This window comes from Oreochromis niloticus, linkage group LG7 (genome assembly GCF_001858045.2).
Source record: "Oreochromis niloticus isolate F11D_XX linkage group LG7, O_niloticus_UMD_NMBU, whole genome shotgun sequence".
NCBI classification, from domain to species: Eukaryota; Metazoa; Chordata; class Actinopteri; order Cichliformes; family Cichlidae; genus Oreochromis; species Oreochromis niloticus.
In genome coordinates this window covers 36861172-36881840 of record NC_031972.2, presented here as the reverse complement: position 1 = coordinate 36881840, position 20669 = coordinate 36861172, and the positions used below count along the sequence as shown (strand labels likewise).

Below are 20669 nucleotides of genomic sequence, written 5' to 3'. Positions count from 1 at the left end.
GCTGTCAATCATTCTGCCCACTTCTTGTTTCCTGCTGCAGAGCCCGCCCACCAAGGACACTACAGCTGTGTTTATCACATCTATGTTTTTTCTCATAATTTCTCCTCTGAGAGCCGCCTGCTGTCTGTCACTGTGTCAGGTAAGCTGAAGCCGAGATGATGATGATGATGAAATATCAGTTTAAATATCTGTTTACACTCTGCTCTGAAAAAAAAATCAGTCCAAACCAAGGTTATTATCGTTAACGAAAACTAACGAAATAACGAAAACTAGAAGTGAAAAAACATTTTCGTTAACGGAAATAAAAATAAAAACAAAAAAAGGAAAACTAACTAAAACTGTAATGAGTGTTCACAAAACTAACTAAAATTAACTGAATTTATAGCAAAAATGTGTTTAGTTTTCGTTGATGTGTGGGTGTCATACAATAGTCAAGGGTGAAAATGAAGTTTAGTTTCCAGGTTTTTTTCTTGCTGTGTCTCATTATGCCAGCAGGTGGCAGTACGTTAGTCGAGTCGTCTGTGTCGCTGCTCCGTCCACGCGTAGAATCATGTCAGGAAAAGTCTGGAGAAAGCACCAGAGTCCAATTTGGGATTTCTTTGAATATGACTGTGTTTTGGATAAAGCAAGTGTCTTGTAGTGGAAAGAGACAAATTATGAGGGACATTTCTAAAGGGAAAAAAATCCCACAAACCTTAAAGTGCACTTGAAAAGCTCACACAAGAAGGCTAACCTAGCTTACCTTGAGAAGGTAAGGGAGCACACTCAACCCTCATCCCCAGAAACAGAAGCTAACACCAGGCAAGGCAGCGTGATGCATCCCGAGACAACAGGACTGGGATATCTACATAACTGTGTGAGTCAATTGCCTTAACACCCGGTGCTGCAAGAGTTAATAGTCTCATTGGGGCCAAGATATACATTTTATAGTTGCCTGGTATCAATGGTTGTTCGTCTGCCTTTATTTATTTATTTAAAGAACCCATAGGTGGGAATGTGAGTTGTCTGTCTCTGCGTGTTAGCCCTGCAACAGACAGGCGACCTGTCCAGGGTGCAGGGTATGGTAGCTGGAATAGCAACATACCCAAGGATAAGCAGAAGAGAATGACTGATATAATGAAACTGGGATTTTGTTACACTTAATTATTGCAAACACAACTAAAACTATAACTGAAACTAATCAAAACTAAACTGAAACTAAGGATTTTCAAAAATAAAACTAAACTAAACTAGCAAACAATTGGTAAAAACTAATTAAAACTGATATAAAATTGAAAATCTGAAGTCAAAACTAAATAAAAATAAAAACTAATGAAAACTGCAAAACTATTAAAACCCTGGTCCAAACAGAATGAAAATGACCTGGAAACAACCCGTGTGACTAAGATTATAGAAAGTGTATAAATGTCAATAGAAAACACTGCTGTGTCACATGTGTTAGAAGCACATCTGTCTACATAGAACGTTAAACCCTGACAATCCTGTCATGGTCCAAGATCATGATTTATTGTAAAGACAGAATGAAATCACTGCTGTTGCTGCAAGATGAGTCCAAATGAGCTGAGAACATGTTGGAAAGACAATGGTCTCATTTTAAACACTGACAACTTCTTTGTTAGTTTGTGGCACAAGATTGTCAGGGATGCCAACATGGGTCACACCCTATTTGGTGCTTTATGGTTTCATATTTTTAAATTTTTCATTCCTTAAGCTGTTTTAGTGTCTTTTATCCCAGAGCTCAAAAGGAATATACTTAAATATAATAAATTTATGCTTAGAACAAAGTGTAATAAAATTAGTTTTTGGTTGATTTTTGTTGTCACAATGCGTCTTAATCATTCATTTTATGCCATTAGAAAGGCTGTTTTTTTTTTAATGCTGCCACATCCGTGAGTATGTGGCAGCATCTTATGGAGGACCACAAGAGCCACGCGCATCGAAATAAAAAATTCTGTGCTTAATTTTAATAAACTGCATTTCAAAATCCTTTTTCGAATTCCACTTTAATAAAAACATTTTCGAATTGCACTTTAATAAACTGCATTTCAAAAAACATTTTCGAATTCCACTTTAATAAACTGCATTTCAAAAAACATTTTCGAATTCCACTTTAATAAACTGCATTTCAAAAACCTTTTTCGAATTCCACTTTAATAAAATCATTTTCGAATTGCACTTTAGTAAACTGCATTTCAAAAAACATTTTCGAATTCCACTTTAATAAACTGCATTTCAAAAACCTTTTTCGAATTCCACTTTAATAAAAACATTTTCGAATTGCACTTTAATAAACTGCATTTCAAAAAACATTTTCGAATTCCACTTTAATAAACTGCATTTCAAAAACCTTTTTCGAATTGCACTTTAATAAACTGCATTTCAAAATCCATTTCCCTTTCCTGTTCGCTCAGGGATTAACATGTGGATTAGCAGTTGGATTAGCAGTTGGATTAACAACTTCATTTTAAAAATCCTGCTGCTATTCAAATTAGCCACACCGTGGGATGTAAGGAGCTCTCTGATTGGTTGGTCAGACACAGGCTGTCTGCCAGCCTGGATTTTTGTAGCTCATAGCTTCGCCCTGCTACGAAGCGTGTGTGCTTGTACAAAGGCCGTTCAGCCTCGGGATTTACACTCGGCTCGACACGGATATGTGAAGAATGAAGGGAGCCTGCAGCGAAACGGAGAGCTAACCTCTGACTGAGTGCCCGTTTACTCAGTCTGACCACCTGTGAAGGTAACGTGCTAATGTGGCTAACGCTAGCATCACCACACGTAGCCCCGTTATTTTAAGGTCATCTTAGCTTATGAAAGTTTTACGTCACAGCTGTACGAGCTAGCTACGTGTTTTGTAAGCTGCTGTGCTCTTCATAAATAAAGCTGGAAGCAGCTCAGACTGTTAGAACCAGCACTGAGGCCTGTTACATTTATACAGTGTTAGAGCAATGGCTGCAACCTACAGCCTTTAAACTAGCGATTAAAATGCTGACAGTAAACTCGTCAGTCCAGGTGTTACCACATTACTTTGTGATACTTAGAGTTAAAACAACTGAGACAGGCTGATTAAAGTAACAGCTGTCAGTTCTCTCATTCCTTATATCAAGACTGGAGATCACACTACTGATTTCAGTTCATTTAATATGTGAGTGCACAGATTCATTCTCAACTGGACATAAATGATGATCAAAGGTTGTATATATGATGAATTCATCAAATCCCAGCCTCTAACACAGTGCGCTGAATCTTAGCTTTGGATGTCCAGTATATTCTAATCAGTGCAATTTAAGCATTCACTGAACCTACAATATCTACACCTGTGTGGCAAATATGTGGTAAAGATACAGATAATGAAGTTTAATTATTAATACAATATACATCATGAGAAACGAAAGCTGAAATTGATTCAGTTTAGTACTTTTCTCTGTATGTTCTGTGATTATAAAGGCCTTAAATTCTGTGATATATATACTGTAAATGATTTTCACAGAGGTCTTAAAGTACTTAAATCACTGCTGATAGTCTGGTTGTTTATATTTTCACGTTTTTGTGTCTGTAGGGCTGTTTGATGACGATTTGGACTCCTCTGGGTGATGAGGACACACCCACATCTGTTCCATACTGCAGCCATGGATGGTGTTACAGCTCTGAGTCAGCTTTGAGCCATCAGATGCACACACTGGATAACCAGCGCCTGTACTTCATGCAGGAGAGATGACCTCAGTGATGATTGACTCTGCATCCTCTACTTTACCTCCTAATCTCTTTCTCTTTAACACACAATTAAAATCACTCCAAAAGAGTGTAAACTTACTGAGGAAGTCTCTAACTTGTACACATTTGTACTTTTACTTGTTTTATGAGTTATTTTTAAGAAGAGTAAAGTTATTCACAAAGTTTTTATTCTTCTGTATTTATTCTTTTGTATCATGTACCACAGTCATACTGAACTTTACAGACCTGGTGAATTGGGGGGAAAAAAAGTCATATATATACATGAATGAATCATTCAGCTTCAGCAGTATTTCTATTCATCTTATGAATTCCAGTCTAATGTCAATTCACTGTTTGAGTTCAGTTTTGGTCTTAAACTCCAGAGAATACCACCTAGTTCAACAATCTTTTTATCTGATTATTTGCAAAACGGTTTTCTTCTGAGAGATGCTGCTAGAGCTGAAATTGAGCCCAAAGAAACAACAACAAAGTTTAGTTCCTCTGGATTTTCCATGGAAAATTGCTTTATCACTCACTCAGGTGACTTCTCCAGTGTCACGGATGAGTGATGAATGTATCTCCCACTGGAAACCATTGTGTCCAGTTAAAGTCAATCGACTTTTTTAAGGAGAGTTGTTAGATGCTGTGCTCATGAGGACAATGAGTTTTAACTTGGAGCACAATAAAAAGCTGCCATATTGGATCAACGAACAAAACACTTAATTGAGCAGAATTAAGTCAAAATGTAATATCCTCATATGACACATCACACATGACCCAGCATTGTTCTAAGAAACTTTCTTATTGGAAGTTTTCACAGCTGCCAGAAAGTGACAGATTTCTGTCTGGTCTTAATGTGTGGTCGTTGCTCTCTCGTTTTCTCTGGAATTGCTGCGCAGAGGATGTAACACCCATGATAAGCGCTGAGGTGTGTGTCCTTGTCAGGAATTAGCCATCCTCAGCTTCCAGGTTAAGAAAAGTGGAACCAGAAGATATTCAAATACATCTCTTCACAGCTGCTGATGAATTCTACAAAAAACAAAGTTTGTTAAAAACATTTGCAGGTGAATCACCACTGATTTATCAGTGACATCCATTTACTCAAAAATTACTGACAAGTGGATAACTAGAATATATAGTTTATAATTTCAACAATGTACTGTACAAAATGGAACTGTATATGACAAATGTGGTGTGGTGCTTGTGGAATTTTTAACAAGGGCCCTACAAAACTTTACAGTACTCATGCTGCCAAACTTCTGATGGCTAGGTGTGCAGTTCCTGCTTTAAATGCATTCACTTTTAAGATTAAGAAATCTAAGTGATAAGAGGCCAGAAATGTTTGAACTTGCTTATGAACCTACATCACTGAGGTCATCTCTCCTGCATGAAGTACAGGCGCTGGTTTTCCAGTGTGTGCATCTGATGGCCCAAAGCTGACTCAGAGCTGTAACACCATCCATGGCTGCAGTATGGAACAGATGTGGGTGTGTCCTCATCACCCAGAGGAGTCCAAATCGTCATCAAACAGCCCTACAGACACAAAAACATGAAAATATAAACAACCAGACTATCAGCAGTGATTTAAGTACTTTAAGACCTCTGTGAAAATCATTTACAGTATATATCACAGAATTTAAGGCCTTTATAATCACAGAACATACAGAGAAAAGTACTAAACTGAATCAATTTCAGCTTTCGTTTCTCATGATGTATATTGTATTAATAATTAAACTTCATTATCTGTATCTTTACCACATATTTGCCACACAGGTGTAGATATTGTAGGTTCAGTGAATGCTTAAATTGCACTGATTAGAATATACTGGACATTCAAAGCTAAGATTCAGCGCACTGTGTTAGAGGCTGGGATTTGATGAATTCATCATATATACAACCTTTGATCATCATTTATGTCTAGCTGAGAATGAATCTGTGCACTCACATATTAAATGAACTGAAATCAGTAGTGTGATCTCCAGTCTTGATATAAGGAATGAGAGAACTGACAGCTGTTATTTTAATCAGCCTGTCTCAGTTGTTTTAACTCTAAGTATCACAAAGTAATGTGGTAACACCTGGACTGACGAGTTTACTGTCAGCATTTTAATCGCTAGTTTAAAGGCTGTAGGTTGCAGCCATTGCTCTAACACTGTATAAATGTAACAGGCCTCAGTGCTGGTTCTAACAGTCTGAGCTGCTTCCAGCTTTATTTGTGAAGAGCACAGCAGCTTACAAAACACGTAGCTAGCTCGTACAGCTGCGACATAAAATTTTCATAAGCTAAAATGACCTTAAAATAACGGGGCTACGTGTGGTGATGCTAGCGTTAGCCATGTTAGCACGTTACCTTCAACAGGTGGTCAGACTGAGTAAACGGGCACTCAGTCAGAGGTTAGCTCTCCGTTTCGCTGCAGGCTCCCTTCATTCTTCACATATCCGTGTCGAGCCGAGTGTAAATCCCGAGGCTGAACGGCCTTTGTACAAGCACACACGCTTCGTAGCAGGGCGAAGCTATGAGCTAGAAAAATCCAGGATGGCAGACAGCCTGTCTGACCAGCCAATCAGAGAGCTCCTTACATCCCACGGTGTGGCTAATTTGAATAGCAGCAGGATTTTTAAAATGAAGTTGTTAATCCAACTGCTAATCCACATGTTAATCCCTGAGCGAACAGGAAAGGGAAATGGATTTTGAAATGCAGTTTATTAAAGTGCAATTCGAAAAAGGTTTTTGAAATGCAGTTTATTAAAGTGGAATTCGAAAAAGGTTTTTGAAATGCAGTTTATTAAAGTGCAATTCGAAAATGTTTTTATTAAAGTGGAATTCGAAAAAGGTTTTTGAAATGCAGTTTATTAAAGTGCAATTCGAAAATGTTTTTTGAAATGCAGTTTATTAAAGTGGAATTCAAAAAAGGTTTTTGAAATGCAGTTTATTAAAGTGCAATTCGAAAATGTTTTTTGAAATGCAGTTTATTAAAGTGGAATTTGAAAATGTTTTTTGAAATGCAGTTTATTAAAGTGCAATTCGAAAATGTTTTTATCAAAGTGGAATTCGAAAAAGGTTTTTGAAATGCAGTTTATTAAAGTGGAATTCGAAAATGTTTTTTGAAATGCAGTTTATTAAAGTGGAATTCGAAAATGTTTTTTGAAATGCAGTTTATTAAAGTGCAATTCGAAAATGTTTTTATTAAAGTGGAATTCGAAAAAGGATTTTGAAATGCAGTTTATTAAAATTAAGCACAGAATTTTTTATTTCGATGCGCGTGGCTCTTGTGGTCCTCCATAGGATCTGTGGGTTGAGCAGCAGAGCTGAGTATGTGAAACACTTTCTACATCTGCTCTGCCAATGCCATAGTGATCATATTTAACAGTCATTCAAGAACAAACTGTTTGGATTGGGTGGACGATACACCACAGTACAGTGAAAAGGATCATTATTCCTGACTTTAATAAGCTGCAGTTAAAATGATGAAAACATTTCCAACCTTTGCTGAACAACATGAGAACCAGCTTCTAAACAGTGCACTGAGACCTCCTCCTCAACCGGACATCCGTGTCATGTTTGAACAATTACCTAACAGTAGTGATTACTGTGGTTTTGGGGTTCTGCCCAGGACTCCTCTGCAACTGTCACACCACCCTCTCCGTCTCACTGCATGACATAAAAACAGTTGCCATTCATCAATCCAGCTTAGCACACCTGCTCTTCCCCTCCTCTGCAGCAGCATCATCTTTTGCATGTTGTCTTATAAAATTAAAACATTTTTATCACCTTTCTTCCACATTCTGATGTTCAGTTTGAACTTCAACAAGTCATCTTGTTTACATGATCATATATATATACTCTACACCACCACTGTGACACACACACCAGGTAGTCTAGCAGCAGGCTGTCTCCAGCAGCCTGAAGCGTCTCCTCCTTCAGATCCACAGCTTTCTGCTGGTGTCCAGCAGCAACTCTGGGCCACAGATTTGAACAGAACAGTTCATTTGGGGTTCATTAGTATTTCCACGCTCAAGTGTCATTCACTAATTTACATAAGATTGTGGCTCTGAGGCAATCGTGGCTCAAGAGTTGGCAGTTCGTCTTGTAATCGGAAGGTTGCCGGTTTGAGCCCCGACTCCAACAGTCTCTGTCGTTGTGTCCTTGGGCAAGACACTTCACCCGCAGCCTACTGGTGGTGGTCAGAGGGCCCGGTGGCGCCAGTGTCCGGCAGCCTCGCCTCTGTCAGGGCAGCTGTGGTTACAATGTAGCTTGCCATCACCAGTGTGTGAATGGGTGGCTGATTGAATGTAGTGTAAAGCGCTTTGGGGTCCTTAGGGACTAAGTAAAGTGCTATACAAATACAGGCCATTTACCATAAGAGTTTTACTCTGGGTCACAGATCTTCTCAGAAAATCACAAAAATGAGAACGAAGCCTGATCTGTGCTGTCATGTCTCTCCAGGCCTGCAGGAGGCAGAAGCCGAGCACACCTGAGAACACTGAGCTGGTTTACTGTAACTTCAGTCTTTGTGCAGCTGAAGGAGCAGAAGACGGCCTCCGAGGAGCTTGTCTCAAACCCAGATGAACTTCTTATTTGTAAAAACACAGACTGGTTTCTGCTGAACCCACATTTACAATCAGAGAACAGTTTCAGTACAAATGAAACTTGAGACTTCCTCAAATTATAAGTTTCACCCTTACAGATACAAACAGTTCTCATCTTTGAGTTTTCCAAACATTTAAATTAAAGTCTCACTGACTCAGTGATGAAAAATCCATTTTATTTTAAGAATTTCCTTTTCCTTTCCAGTCATCTGTGTCTTTGATCCATTTGGTACTTTCCACACGACTTTCATTTCTTCATTTTCCACAGATACCAACTATCAACATTTCATTAAACGTGTTGTCAGCAAAACTTTATGTGTCGATTCTTCATCATAAGTTTACTTTTGAACTATAATCATAATTTAATCATGAGATTATGGAAACAATCAATTTACGGTCACTTCATTATAAGTTTAAACTTCTATGCAAATAGACTTTCAGCTTAATATATTTCTTATTCTTCAGCTTTTTAATATTCCTGTGTGATCTAACCTCCACCTCCTCTCGTTGGTTTCCTTGGTGATGTCTGAAGGATGGGTGATAATCAGCTCTGGATCTTCTGCTGCTGGTTCAGGGGAGGTACAGTGAGATTCTGGAGCAGGATCTGGGTTCTGTGATGCAGGGTGGGCCTGTCATGTGTCTTTCTCTTCTTCTGTGTGTGGTTTTTTTTGTTTTTTTTTGTTTAGAGCTTTCTTCCCCAGGTTTCTCATTTCAGTTGGAGTCCTGTGAGTCTTCTTGTCTAAGTCGGGTCTGTGACTCTGCTGTTTTTATAGCATGGACCTGTGAGGTCCATGATCTTTCCTGGTTCTATCTTCACTACCTGTCCTTCTTTTTGATTCCTGTTTGTCAGCCACAGATCAGATCCTAATCTTCTTCTTCCATCACGACAGATGTTTCAGTTACTAAGAGATGTCTGCAGGAGAGAGGAGGTTTGCAGGAGGAGCTGTAATCAGCATCCACAGCTATGTTTGTTGCAGACGTTTTTTTTCCTGTGATTTTCGAAAGATGACAAAAAAAAAAACCACAAGGGAGGACTTCATAAATATGTGCTTTAACTGAATCATCACACTTAGTCTTTCCTGTGTGTGAGATACAATGAGTATGGTGTCTTTAAATTCTTGTCTTATTTGTATTAAAATGATTTTATTAAAATAATGTTGATCGTTACACTCGTATTATGTCTGATATCATGAAGCAGAGCAGTGGCTGTGAATAGATCATATTTAACTGACGTCACCTTCAAATGAAGTCATTTTGTTTTATCAGCTGTTGTATTAACTCCTCTTTTATTACACACTGTTATCAGCTCAATTGAGGTGAACCGTGATGTTCTTCTTTAATCTCAGTTTTCTCCTCCTTTAGCTCTTTCCTCCTCTGTGCCTCCTGCTCATCAGTCTGCTGTGATTTACTTCCTCTCACCAGTTTCGTTAAACACAGAAGGCTGTGCAGAATAAACAGCAGTGAGGTCTCGGGTGTGCGTGGCTCAGGAGGTGGAGTGGTTCATCTACTAATGGGAAAGTTAGTTATTCGATCCTTGCCTCCTCAAGTATGCATGTTAAAGCATTGGCTGGAGAGTACTGAACTGTCAGAGTATGAGAGTGTGAATGCAGACAAAGTGCTCTAACAGTGTGTGTGAAGAGGCTAATAGCAGAAAATAGTTTTTGCAGCATCATAAATTTTCAGAGGAAGCAAAATCTGCATGATGAAGCAGGATAAAGTCAGGCAGCGCCTTTTCCTTCCATCAGCGATTAGAGGTCAAGAGGGAAAGACGAGGAATTGGTGAATGCTGACTAACCATCTTTATGAGCTTCACTATTTTTGAAAAGTCATTTAATAATTTATCTGTGCTGTTTATATGAAGCAAAACTGCTTCCTTTAGCAGGTTTTTACGGTTTTTGTTTCAGTTCTGCTGCCATAAGCACAGATAATCATGCCTGCTTCATACCACAGTACCTGCATGTAATTTGGTTCCTTTTTTCTTATTAATTATTACTAATTTAACTTTAACTGTATTTTTTATTTTAATACAGGTTGTGTTTTTTATTGTTATAGCTGTTTAAATAATAAAACATATCTTCTCTTATCCTCTTCTTCTGAGTCATAAAGAAAAGTTTGCACTTCAGCCCTTCATCCATTTCCAGTTTTAACCCTATTATCAGAACACACTGTCGTAACATTCTCGTACATTTGTCCTGCAGTAAAGAAATACAGATGTTATCAAATAACATGAGTTAAAATTTCTGGATTTTTGATGAACACTGGTAATTTACAACTCTTTCTGAGCTTTTATCTTCAACAGGGAAGAGAAATTATGGAATATAAAATGTGGTGATTTTTTTCCTCTTAAAACTGCTTTGTAATCCCACCTTCAGCAAACATTTGGAAAATGTAATTTAAGATTTTACATCATTTGTAGAAATAGTTACTGCTACATTTGTTGTCAGTAAAATTTAGTTTTTGGTGTTGATTAAATGATGTGAATTTAATGAGAATGACAGAATTCCAGCATCAGTTACTGCTGACTACTCTGTGGGATGTTGGGGTGGATTTAGATGTGCTGTTGATGGACGGCATGTCTGATGGACAGAAAAAAAGACCTGAATTCAGAATGAAAGATTCTGCTCATCACGTCTATATTTCTGTCCAAAATAAACAAACTAAAATATGGTTTCACACATGTATTTAAACCAGAGTCCTTCTGGGTCAAAATCTACTTGACTTTTATACATCTAAAAATCACATGTTCAAACTGTTATTCATGTCATGAGTACATATGATTCTAGCTGCTGGTCATCATAAGCATGTGAAGCTTGGCTGGTGCCATAAACTCCGAACAGATGAGAATTTATAGCATAAAAAAAATCATGGGCCTGGATACAGGATATTTGATCTTTTACTAAATGATATGTTCAATAAGACACTGAAGAATAAGACACAACCAACCAACCAACCATCCCACCATCCCGCCCCTTCCTGTTAGCAGAAATATACTGAGGACAGCACATGATGATCAGAGCAGAGAGACATACAGCTGGACATGGATCACCTACTAGTGCTGCTGCTCCTGTGCAGCTCAGGTAGGACACACACACACACACACACACACACACACACGTTCAGTTTTTAAAAACACCTTCTAGTTAGAATCCTTCAGACTTTGTAAAATCAAAGCCATATTTTAATATATTGACAGTCACTTGTCAGTTGTTTTTATCTGCATGTCAGATGGGTCTATATGCAGTGATGATCTCTGTACAGCAGCACTCATTGTAAGACTTCTTCACTGATGATGAGTGGCAAGGGCTTAGATTTGGCATGGACGGAAGGGACGTGTCCCCACCAATAATTTCATCTCTTCGAGTAAAGAAAAACAAACCCGATAGAAAAAAAAACCGATCTGTCAACGTCTCATTCACCCAGCGGTGCAGAAAGATTTAAATTACGTTCTCTACTGGAGCCCTTCCTCATGTGACAAATATGGCCAATGTGATTGGCTGTGCCTTTCAGGGAGCTCTGTTTAGTTTTAGCAGCGGCAAGCCTGCTCTGCGAGGACCTGCAAGGATGAGAGGAGGATGGCAGCAAAAAGGAAGAACCTGGATATAAGAAAGTATTTTTCAAAGAACTCTGTAAGTCACTTAAAGCCAAGTTAACTCATAAAATGTGTCCGTCATAATAACGTTACAGGCTATGCTAGGCTTTGGCCCACATCAGTCTAAAATTGTATCTAACCATGAATAACGTGTTTTGGAAACTAACTGCCCAACAGGCAGCACTATTAGTTATCTCAGTCTCAGACAGGGGCGATTTTAGCCCATTTTTGGGGGTGCTTCAGCACCCCCAAAATGAATCAAAGCACCCCCAAAGATTTCTTACTTTTTTTGGACAATATTTGCTGTCTGTGTGACACACTGCTAAAAATATAAAAACCATACAGTACTTGGTTGAAACATAACATTTTAACAACAAAAGTATAGATAACACCCCCCTCCCAAAATGGTTTGTTCCAGCTCGGCTCTCCCTTACTCTGGCTCTAGCTCTGTTGCTGCCAGAGCGGCAGCAGACGCAGCGGAGCGGAGGTGTAAGTGCCTGGCTTAAAACAGGACATATTAGCTGCATTTAACCTTCAGTTACTCTTTATATAGTTAGGTAGCAGTCAGGCCATGTTTCTTTTTAGCTGAAAAACATTACACCAGGTAACCTGCAGTGTTGAAAACATGTTTTCCGACAATGTTTGCTGCCCTACAATCCGTCCTACTCTGTAGTAAAATCAGCGACATTTGACCGTCCTGTTGCTCCCATTGAAATTTATATAGCATATTTAAAATCTAAAACTAAAAATTGTCCGTAGCCTACTGTTGTTACCACTGTCCTGTTTGAAATGGATACTAACTAGCTAACTGACTGGATGCCCATTAACCTTAAAACTACGGTTGTGTGTGTGTGTGTGTGTGTGTGTGTGTGTGTGTGTGTGTGTGTTTGTGTACAGAGAGACAGCCAGGTTCATAAGGGATATAAGCAAAAAAAGGAGCAACATTCAGGTAAAAGTGTAAAAACAAATGATCCATCAATAAAGGATAATGTTGGATCAGTGTTTCAATATTTATATCTTTTATTAGATGTTCATGTGGTTTGGTTATTTGCCTTTTGGTTGAAAGTACACTGAGAGAGGACTTTTTGTTAGTGATCTTAATAGTATTTTTTCATATTAATGTAATTTTTCATCTAATTGAATCCAATCTATTTGTGTATGATTGTCAGTCCAAAGAGGGAGAGAGGAAAGAGGGAACGTCAGGAGAAAGTACATGGTCAGGAAGAAGCAGGTAAGAAAACAGACAGGGAACAAAACAGAAACTATTAAACTGACAAAGAGAAAAAACCTGATTTTACTCACACAGTCAGGAAGTTGTGTCCTCCCTGTATTAAAGCTGCTATACAGAAGCTGCAAAACAAACTGGGTTGAAACATTTTTGACCCTCTTTAACAACATTCCAACATTATCATTGATTGGGGAGATTAAAATTAATGATATATTTTTATGTGGTTCAGCCACAACTCTACTAAAACCTCAGCCAGTAATAGGTGGGCCAACTTTTGGACTGTCCAGTTGTCTGTATGACTGTCGCAGTACAGTATCAGAAAGTGCCAAACAGCCCTGGTGGAGTGAGGAGCTGTAAAGAGAAGCAGATGCTCTGTTTATATTCTAAAAATGTTTTAAGCTTGTTTCAAAGATTCTGTATTGCAGCTTTAAATGTTTTCCAAAAGCACACATACACTTATCAGTGTTTCTCAAACTTTTTACAGTGTGTACCACCTGAGAAAAATGTCAAGCTCTCCCAAGCACCACTATGAAAGCATGAAACTCATAAATCTTACAACACAAAATTAGTATTATTAAATTAGTAAAATTAGTATCTGCAGTAAAGATTTTTATTTGTAATAATTTATTCTGTTTTGGGAGTATTTTTATGTATCTGTATTATATTATACACACACATTAAAAGTGAATCTCTGTCCAAATGCACTCAGTTTACTTCTTACTCACTATGAGCATCATTCATTATTCTCCCCCAGTAATTAAGGTTAGGATATGTATTTTTTTTTATCCCAATCCATTCTTCTTTTGCAGCATTTAAATAACCTTTATCAGATTTGATGGTTTTGTTACAGACTTTTCAAAAAAAGTGTTTTGCCTTTCTTTCTCAAATGTGGGATTAAATTGTGTTAAAATGTACAAAACAGTGATGTCATGTTTTGTGACGAGGACCCAGGCACAGAGAGACTTGTTGAATTTAAGAATCTTATGATTTAATAAAGAAATTTGCAGACTTGCACAGAGATGGTAAATTATGATGACTGATAACGGAGACGAAGACAACAGACGATGAGGACAGGGAGGAACAGGGGTTTAAATGCACCAAGGAGACAGTCAGAGGGAACTCAGGACAACTGGAGACATTTAAGGATGCAGGGACTGACAGAGACAGGGAAGAAGTCTCATCGTGACGTGTAAAGTTTATCTTGCCTGGCTGGGCAGCTCTCTGGGTGTTCAGCACCCCCAAAGCTCTGATCCTAGAATCGCCCCTGGTCTCAGAGCAGCATTTTTAACTTTGATTGAAACTGTCAGAGAAAACGGAGCCTCGAGCAAGCCAGGATATTAGTTTACAGAGGCTGTTAACATTATATGTCTAATGTTAAAATGTTGGTGACACAATAATTTCATCCTAATGGTGCTGACATATTCATAAGGTTAATTTTTGAGACAATATGAGGTAGTCATGATTTTGCAAATATTCCACCTTGTAGTGCAGTTTGCACAAATTGTTTTAAAAATGCACTCACCCTACAAACATAGTGTGCCTAAAATGTTGCATAATTTTGCTGAGAGATCTTTTACTTTGTGGTAATCTTAGATGAGTAGTTTTATGGACAAAAACCACCAGGTCATTCATTGTTCCCTTAGTGCTAATGTATATAAGAGATGTTGGTGTAATATAACTGAAGTAATGTTGTTAAGTACTTAAAGTCATATTCTTTTATTGTCATGACTGTATTTGAAGCTATTTTTATTTTTGTATGATACCTGATTTATATGGGATATGGCTGAAGTAAACTAAAGTCTAAAATACATTTGTTTAATAGTAATTTAACATTATATAATTCACATATAAAACTATGAATTGCAATTTTAAGTGGTTTAAAAGCATGTAGAATAGCATATGTAGGCAAGTATATTTCTCCTTTTTTTTTTATCAAGAAGCAAAGACAAAAAGGAAAGCAAAAAAAAAAACCAGGGCAGAGTTCGGTGGCTGTCCTTGATGAGGTCGCTCCTTTTAAAACTATAAACTCGAAACCACGACCAGACCCATGGATAAATAAGGCCACTCGTTCAGCCAGACGAGAGTGCAGGAAGGCTGAACGTAAGTGGAAAAAAGATGGGCTGCAGGTGTCCTTTCTCATGTTGAGAGACAGTCTGTACAGGTATCAGGACATTGTTAAAAAGGAAAAGTCAAGATTTCTTTCTAATGTTATTGAGAATAGCTCCAATAATTCTCGGGTTCTGTTTTCAATTATTGATTCTGCCCTGAATATTTCCCCAGCTTCTTGTATTAATAGTTCCTCAGACACCTGTGAAAGGTTCTTGCAGTTTTTTATCAATAAGATAAAACAGCTTCGATCTATGATCGCCCTGCCTTCACATGATGTGTCTAAAATATTCACCTGCTCTGCTGTTTTTGATCAGTTTGAGCCTGTGTGTCTTGATCAGGTGGAGGAAGTATGTAATGGCACAAAGACATCATCATGTCCAAATGACATTATTCCAACACATCTCCTAAAAAAGATTTTTAATGTTGTCAGTTCTGACATTTTAGCTATTTTTAATAGCAGCCTTAGCTCAGGTGTTGTGCCAGCCTGTTTTAAACATGCTGTTGTACAGCCTGTACTTAAAAAACCTAATCTTGACTCCTCCGTCCTCACTAACTTCAGGCCTATTTCAAAGCTCCCCTTCCTGTCGAAAATTTTGGAAAAGATTGTGTTCGTTCAGCTGCAATCTTTTCTAAATGGACACAATGTTCTTGAGAGGTTTCAGTCTGGCTTTAAAACTCTCCATAGCACAGAAACTGCACTTTTAAAAGTTCTTAATGATCTTTTATTAGCCACTGACTCAGGTGACTCAGCTGTGCTTCTGCTTTTAGATTTGACCGCTGCCTTCGATACTGTTGACCACAGCATTCTAATCTCACGGTTGGAGCATTGTGGCGTAAAGGGCACCCCATTAGAGTGGTTCAGGTCATACCTGTCTGACAGGACCTTCTCTGTGAGCTTTGGTGATTTTATCTCTTCCTCAGCTCCCCTTACTTGTGGTGTTCCCCAGGGATCTATACTGGGGCCAATATTGTTCTCCATTTATATGCTGCCTTTAGGTCTAATTTTTAGAAAATATAACATTTGTTTTCATTCATATGCCGATGATACCCAGATCTATCTTCAATTGAAGGGAAACAGTCCTGCCTCACTAGAACCCTTACTTCAGTGTCTCGGTGAAGTTAAATCCTGGTTGGCCTCTAATTTCCTTAACTTCAATGAGAACAAAACCGAAGTGATAATTTTTGGACCAAGCGGCAATCCCAACACTTCTAATTTTAACCTGCACAGTCTTGAGCCTTTTGTCAAATCACATGCCAAAAATTTGGGGGTTATATTTGACAGTAATTTCACCTTTGAAAAACAAATTAGCTCAGTCGTACAGCGGTCTTTCTTCAAACTGAGGCTTTTATCTAAGGTGAGATCATTTTTATCTTTTAAAAACTTTGAACGGGCGATTCATGCTTTCATTATAGCCCAGCTGGACTATTGTAACTCCTTATATGCTGGAGTCAGCCAGACCTGCCTGGCAAGGCTGCAGTTGGTCCAGAATGCTGCAGCTCGTCTTCTGACACGTACTAAGAGATGTGAGCACATTTCCCCGGTACTTGCCTCCCTTCATTGGCTCCCTGTCCGCTTCAGAATTAATTTTAAAATTTTATTGTTGACTTACAAAGCCCTGAATGGACAGGCTCCTGGGTATTTGTCTGACCTCTTGCAGACTTATACCCCCCTTAGGTCTCTTAGATCAAGTGATCTTTTGCTTTTAGCTGTACCAAGGTCGAGGCTGGTTCATCGAGGTGATCGAGCATTTGCAGTCGTAGCGCCTAAGCTGTGGAATAATTTACCCCTACACATCAGACAGGCTCGTACTGTCAGTCTTTTTAAATCATATCTTAAAACACATTTTTATTTACTGGCTTTTAATACAGCATGAGAGTTATTTGTTAATTCATATTTGGTGTTTGCTTTTAATACTCTAAGTTGTTTTATTATGTATGTTCTATTCTTGTACAGCACTTTGGTCAACGCTCCTGTTGTAATTAAATGTGCTATATAAATAATTAAACTATTAAACTATTAAACTAAACTATTGAATCATCCGTCCCCACCAATGTCAAAACCAAATCTATGCCCTTGCTTCATTGGCTTCCTGTTAAATCCAGAGTTGAATTCAAAATCCTGCTCCTCACATACAAGGTCTTAAATAATCAGGCCCCATCTTATCTTAATGACCTTGTAGTACCATATCACCCTATTAGAGCACTTCGCTCTCACACTGCAGGCTTACTTGGTGTTCCTAGAGTATTTAAAAGTAGAATGGGCGGTATATAAATAAAATTGAATTGAATTGAATAGAATGTTTGTTTAGATACCAGAGAATATTCAATGAAAAGGTTAAAGTCTACACATTTTCAGTTAACATTTTGTGTTCTTAACTCATAATTGTATATCTTATTGGTGGTCTAAGGAGCTTGGAAAGAAAAGCACCTGGACTTCTTTAAGTGTGTAGACTTAATTCAAATACATCTACTCTCTGTTTCATAAGGATATAAGGATAAGGATAAGTGTACTGACATACTATATCCCAGTGTAGTTTGCCAGCTGCATTGCTCAGAAAAAACGCACAATCATTACTCTTCAGCTGTGGATACATGTGCAATCAGTAATGATAGTTATACTGGCTGCTAATAAGGGTTAGATTGAAGGTTAGGGTCCTGCAAATTCTAATATGATGCCATAAGCTGCTGATTTATTTGGATCTTTGGGTTTTTGCATTGGTTTGAGATGGCGGCGACATAAGGCCAGCAGCCCTAACCCAATTTTCTTCGGGGCCAACCTTCGGGATCAATAAAGTTTATCGATTGATTGATTTTTTGTATTTTATTTACACTGTTTTTATATTTGATTCTGTTTCACTTCACCCTTTTTATCACAGGTTCACTTTTTGCAATATTAACCCTGCATGCTGAAAAATGGAACATCATCTCCTAATATATCATCATCATATTATGCTTTTGACACACCGACAGTTTTGACAAAACAAGATTACTTTAAGCAATGAGGACCAGAACGGACCGAGAGGAGAGACGGAGTGACAACTGACATTTCTGATGTAGTTGTTGGTGTCCTACAACAACTACATCAGAAATATCTGGCAATAGATGAATTTTTATTAAGATACCAGAGGAATGATAGGTTGGATGTCAGGTCGTCAGTGATTGCAATGAGACACACTCATAACTAAAGAGTCATGCGGAAGATAGATCAGCCCTGCAGATGAACCAGTTGAGATTGATTTGATTTTGTCAAACTGTTGGATTCATGGTGTGCAGTTTTTTCTCAAACATGTAGACCCACACAGTTGGACTAACTTGGTTGACTTTGGAGAGTGTCACTGTGCGAGGACACACTGTCAGTGTGCGAATGAGCATTTGGTTAAATAATAGGAAGGCAGGTTTACACCACCAAACAGCTTCAGTAAAAACCAAATGACAGAAGTTTGGTTTCACCCTCCTTAATATTACATTTATTGTATGTTAATACATTTATTATGATGATGATTATTATTATCATTGTTATTAATATTATTAATTGCATCGATTTATATGGATTAATGCATTGCCTTTATTTCTTTACAGTATTCAGAATTTGGGATTTGATTCTCATTAATTGTTTTAGCTCTGCTATGACACATAAATGATTCAATTTGAAATGTATGTCTGCTGGTGACTTGCCAATAACATAGCAGATGCATCCTGAGTCCTGCTTTGTGCTCCATGAAGTCTTTAAAAACTGCGATGTTGATTTATGACTTCTTGTTTTACATGTCAGACTGGTAAAACGAGTCCAATCAGAGTCCTGCTTTAAAATGGCAACTTTTTTTCTCTAATGTTCTTTTCAGGAGTCCAGGCTGAAGAAAAACATAACTCAGGTAAATGCAGAAATCAAACACTCACAGAAGCAGCACTCAACTTTGCTTTTCAGAAGTAAATTCACTTCTTTACTGATGACTCTCTGCTTTCTGTTCAGAGTCTGATGATGTCAGGTTGGTGGGCGGAGCCAGTCACTGTGCAGGAACACTGGAGCTGAAACATCTGGGAGAGTGGAGAGTAGTGGATGGTTATGCTTGGACCCTGAAACATGCAGCTATTGTCTGCCAACTGCTGGACTGTGGCTCTGCTGTTTCTGTAGAATGGAGAATTGAGACCCCAAACACACCTGTGTGGAAAATGAAAATTGAATGTATTCAGTCTGGATCTGCTGTGAGAGATTGTGTAACATCAGATTCATCTCCTGTCATCACCAATGTCACCTGTGCAGGTGAGCCTATAAGTATAAAGTGTGTCATAAGGGCAACACGTTCACATCAGCTTCTCGGGAGTCACAACAGAGAAAACTGTAGGATTCGTCTGAACCAACCACCTCTTTTAAAGGTCTCCTTCAGTTTTCTGAGCCATTGTGTCCCATCAGTACCTTCTTATCTGCCCTCATGACAAACAACAAAAACATGCTATCCACTAATTACAACAAATCCCATTGTACACACCCAGACTGTAGAAAGTCTTTGCTGACAAGCAGCAGCTGATTGTTGTGACCTGGCTACTGTGGAGGTCTGCTCCATGTGTGTTTGAAAACACACTAAAATCAAAGATAGAGGTTATGTTTCCAGTCCAAACTATAAATGAATACATCCAAGTAAAAAAGGAGCTACAAGGCAGATTTGAGAATAAAACAATGGAATACCTAAAGTCATAAAAGGCTATTATCACTAAGAACAAAAAGAAACAAGTTTTGAAAATGGTCAAAATGTAATGCATGTTAATGATGTTATTAATGATGAAGTCATGTTGGAGTTGTGCTGAGTTTAAATCAGTGAATAGTTGTTTGCTGCCATCTTTTTCTTGTGTGTCTGCTGTGTCTGATCTCTCTGTTTGATCTTCTCTGATGTCTCCAGACTCTGTCAGGCTGCTGAATGGTTCCAGTCTGTGTTCAGGCAGACTGGAGGTGAAGTCTAACCAGAGATGGTCCTCAGTGTGTGAAGCTGACTTTGACCAGCAGGATGCAGAGGTGGTCTGTAGGGAGCTCGGCTGTGGGCCTCCTTTGGTCCTCCAGGGGGCGCTCTATGGAGAAGTGGAGGCTCCAGTGTGGAGCAAAGAGTTCCAGTGTGGAGGCCATGAGTCTGCTCTCCTGGACTGTAGAAGCTCAGGCTCAGCTAGAAACAGCTGCTCACCTGGCAAAGCTGTTGGACTCACCTGCTCAGGTAGAAGAGGAGCTGCAGCTTTGATGTGGTTCAAACTCACTTTATTCTTTTACTGATGACTCTGCTTTCTGTTAGAGCCTGATGATGTCAGGATGGTGGGAGGAGCTAATCCCTGTGCAGGTATACTGGAGCTGAAACATCTGGGAGAGTGGAGACCGATGTATGAGTTTGGCTGGACGCTGAAAGATGCAGCTCCTATTTGTGAACATCTGGACTGTGGTTCTGCTGTTTCTTTACAAGA

General features: G+C 38.6%; 1 protein-coding gene and 3 long non-coding RNA genes across 4 annotated transcripts in view; 2 read left to right on the top strand and 2 right to left on the bottom strand.

Moving 5' to 3' along the window:
• LOC102081282 (scavenger receptor cysteine-rich type 1 protein M160) overlaps positions 1-20669 on the top strand; it is a 140291-nt gene that overhangs the window by 102220 nt on the left and 17402 nt on the right.
• LOC112847331 (uncharacterized) lies at positions 3-10384 on the top strand. The gene is made up of 2 exons (XR_003220823.1): positions 3-139; positions 8159-10384. It is a non-coding gene; the product is annotated as an uncharacterized LOC112847331 (long non-coding RNA).
• Positions 4431-5134, bottom strand: LOC112847330 (uncharacterized). The gene is made up of 2 exons (XR_003220822.1): positions 5076-5134; positions 4431-4740 (listed from the first exon to the last, which is right to left on the bottom strand). It is a non-coding gene; the product is annotated as an uncharacterized LOC112847330 (long non-coding RNA).
• On the bottom strand, positions 8795-19255 carry LOC112847332 (uncharacterized). Its single transcript, XR_003220824.1, has 2 exons — positions 19125-19255; positions 8795-9290 (listed from the first exon to the last, which is right to left on the bottom strand). It is a non-coding gene; the product is annotated as an uncharacterized LOC112847332 (long non-coding RNA).